Source organism: Botryllus schlosseri, chromosome 2 (assembly GCF_051294905.1).
Source record: "Botryllus schlosseri isolate E-star chromosome 2, Bs_hap1, whole genome shotgun sequence".
In the NCBI taxonomy this organism is placed as follows: Eukaryota; Metazoa; Chordata; class Ascidiacea; order Stolidobranchia; family Styelidae; genus Botryllus; species Botryllus schlosseri.
Window position 1 is genome coordinate 21,729,116 of NC_137237.1, and position 4,321 is coordinate 21,733,436.

The window sequence follows — 4,321 nt, forward strand, 5'->3', positions numbered from 1 at the left end:
ACAATTTCTCACGCAATCAAGGAACTACGCATGTGCAGCCCACAGGAATTCTCTCGGTGGTAAGTTTACATGTACTCGTCGTACATTGCGAAAAATGATGGATGGAGCCTCTTGGCCACTTCAGCACGGTCACGGATGCATATATTTCAGTGCTCTTCAGACTTGGCGTCGATTGCCCCGAACTCGCATCGAGACAATTCCGGCAAAGGCATTTGGCGATGGGGAGATGACGTGGATACCTGGATAAATAAGGTCGTGGGCATTGTGTCGATTTCAGGGATGATCACTATGACAGTAAATGTAATATATATCGTTACAATGGTAGTACGTTTTAGGTTTGAATCAAAGTGAAATTTGAATTAGATTTGTCTTTGATAGTTGATATCTTTATCAGCAAAGTAATGCTGTGCAATGCTTCGAATAATTATTCATTCTGTAACTAGGTGTAGATACGGTAATTACACATCTTACCTATTACGTCGTGTCTGTAAGCATGTTGCCCATGGGGATATGCTTCTTTTACTTTCTTCTGTAACGGTGTTAGGAATATCTTGAAATGTTGGGCATTCGACATGACAAGACCGACGCGACCCAACACTTCTTTTATGTCTCATCGCTGACGTCACTAATGGTTGGTCAGTAATTCTCAAGCAAGACTCCCGCAGTTGTGTGTCATTGAGCATATCACAGTCTGACGAGTTGTTATTTACGGCAATGTCTGCAGTTATGCGTCTTGCATTCGCCTCGTTCGTCAATGATGAAATTAAAATCGCCAGGGTCAAAATTGACTGATTGAATGAATATTTCATTTCGAAAAATATTGGTTCGGATTTCACGGAATGAATCTATGTAATATATCTTCGGATCACCGTAACCGTATACTGAGAGTCCGTGCTGTGATTTGCCACTTAAATAGTACATACATCCCTACCAGTTGCGTTTCCCACGCTTCGCCAATATCCCTACAATTTTATTCATATCAAAAGTAATGGGAAAGTATATTATATTATTTTGAGATAACCGTCCCAAATATAGTAATACCTGGCTATAGGTCTATGTTTGACGTAGGTGATTATGAGGTTCACGTGATATCATGTTGGTATGCAACTATATGGCGAGCCAATATACAGATGCGATAGATATATACACATCCTTGGTAAACACGCTCTATAACATCTTATGAACTCCTCCTGTTTAATTAACTGGAATAGCAAACAGTTTTTATCGGGATTAAGTTGTTCCACACGTCGTTTGATATCGCTCAAATTCACACATCCTCGCCATTTCGCCCCTGTCATAAAATCGTTTACCAATGCACACAAAATATGTTGTTACTTTGTAGTGCCGTTTTCGTCGTTTAAATCAAATACAGCCTCTTTGTTCATCCCTCCCCCACATCTGTAAATCACGCTATCGAATGATCGCAAGAAATCCGTCGATATCCCGTTCCCCCTGACAGGCCTATCGCAACAAAGGATGACCCACTCTGCTTTGCCGGCATTTTCACATAGTATATCCATCAGAATTCTGCTAATCCGCCATAACGATCGACGTTACGTGCTGTTCCAGATAAATATTTCATTGTTCTACTTGAGTAGCATTGAGCATTGGCGAAGTTCAACTTCGATGGATAACTGAATAGCTCGGAATATTCATTGCGATGCTTCAACCCACACAACTTCATAATTCAAATACTAGATGACAGCACATGTGCGTTTATGTGCACGAGATACGGCGATACGTGATACGATATGGTAATTGAATATAATATCCGATGGTACGAGCGAATGTAGAGTTTTTATGAATACTTCTTTGACGGATCAGTTAGCGCCCAGCTATGAAGCGATGAAGTCATATCTTACATTCACTGAAATCATGGTGTCTGGGAAAAATGGATATATATATAGGCTATATACATTTATTTCTCAAATGAGAATATTTAGATATTCAATAGCGACTATACCCATAGGGTGGTTCAGTTCCAGGTCGCATGTGAAATTATTTCTCAGTCACCTTTTGTAAAGAAATTGAGCAACCTGTTCCTATGTACCCGTCACTCAAATTGACTACAGTGTGACGCTAGCAGAATGTCAAGACTGCCTCGCATGAGATGGGTATCGAATGATATACGTATCGCTTTATAGCTTATGGATTGGGTCAATTAGAGGCTGGTAGTTACTTGCAGTAGGCACCATATTTATTGCAATTTAGTGTATTTGTATCGTCTTAGCGGCACATCAAAGTCATCTGCAATGAATAACAAATAGACTGCTAAATATCTTTTCGATAAAATCTCAAGAGGGTCCCATTTCTATAGAACAGGAAAGCAAACGTGTAGCTAATTCGCAAATGAGATCACTGCAGTAATAGGTACAGATTAGTTGCCGAAGTACGTATCAACGAAATGGCGAAACTGCGTTTCAAATTTTTTATCCCTATGTTCATTAGTACGAAGCACCGATCACTCAGTTACATTTATGATACCGTGGGTTCAACGATATTTATAACTTTAAAAAAAGCATCTCCGAAAATTAATTCGATCGGAAATATTTGCAATGGATCGCAAGGAAAGTACAGCGTAGCGCGAACATAGGTGTTACCGGGATGAAAATTTGGGAGAAGCGTATTAAAATTAGGGCTGGTGACAAACATTTATCTCTGACGCCACCATATTCAAGTTGAAGGTGGGATGAATGGCGCTTTTTTCTCCCTGGTACGCGACTGAGCATGAATGCAGTATTAATCATCATCATATGAAGTTTTCGCTGGATATAAGATGCATCTGCAAATGATGAATTTTGCGCTGGAAAATGAGAGGAGTTGTACGTCAAAATGCAACGATGCTAACCACGACTAGCTGCTGTTGCTCTCAATATGATTCCGTTTTCGTCCACTTATCTGTGTGGCTTCGGCAGCTGCAGTAGACTCGATGATCAGCAGATCGCTTCGCTGCAGCTTCATCTCTTGATTAACAAACATATACATTATATGTGACTGTGTATAGTCTTATACCTCTACATTTGGACTATAGGCTCATTTGTTTTTGAAAATCATACCAAGACCAACTTTTTTTATATGTCTGTATGTATCTGAAGTTTTTGCTATTTTTGTTGTTTGTTTTTGCGATTATGAATAATTTTTTCTCTCTCTCTCTCTCTTTCTCTCTCTCTTCGTTGTCTACCATCAGTAAAGCACGAAATCGGCATGACGTTTGATCTTACATGCGCAGAACATTTTCACCGATGGACCAAATATTGAAGGACAGATAGCCAGGACCGAAACAGCACTTCGTCAGCCCTACCGCCAAAAACGTTGGTCTTGGTCCCTCCATAGGGTGATAAACCATACTTCTGGGCCGGATATGGGAAAATGAAGCACCTGGCGGGCCGGATTACAGTATATATACACTAATCGCTTACTACTATGGTCATTTACACCAGGCCAATTTCTTCATTTGTATTCCGTAACTTCCGACTTGTAGCACGGCCCACTTCTAGGCTTTTATAAGACACCGCTTACGCGGATGAGGTGCCTATATAAACCTCCAACACTCAGGTAGGAAATACTGAAGTCGACCTCGGTCGGACTCGAACCCGCACCCATTGGTGTTGCAGCCGCGGATTATACCACTGCGCTATCACGCCACTCATTGAGGGGTTTGGGGTGCGGCAGTTATCCTCCTGCACATAGCCCGTTAACAACGGCAACCACTGTCTTATTAACTTGACCGAACAGACGTATTTCGCTAATTTCGTTCTGTTTTAATCATTTATATTTTACTATATTCCTCAGCTTCGTTGGGTGCGAATTTAGTAACCAGTTTAGGAAAAGGGTAGATAAAGAAAAGAGGTTGTTAAAATCCACAGACATGCACAAAATCCAAACATATGGACTATGTGACGCGGGGTATCACACTGCCGATTGTGAATTTATCCGATACAAAACCGACTACACCTAACATTACGCCCATGGTCTCGAACGCTAGCTGACTGGCAATTTATTGATGTTATTTTGTAGCCATCAGATTCAAATGACACGACTCCTAGTCTAGTATAAAAGGCTTCGAGTCAAGTCGAATATTCGAGATTCACACTTTATTACATCATAACAGTCTTGATGATATTGATAATATGCAACCTCGAATGCGACCACAAAGAAAATGATGCCATATCTACGCAGCGTGAAGATAATTTGGAACCTTCGACCATACCTATTTTATTGCATTTTTCGAAGATGATACGGGTAGATAGCGATTTCACAAGCATGTCATTTCCACTAACTTGCGTTGGACTACAAGCCTTGGACGATGTGATAAACGACC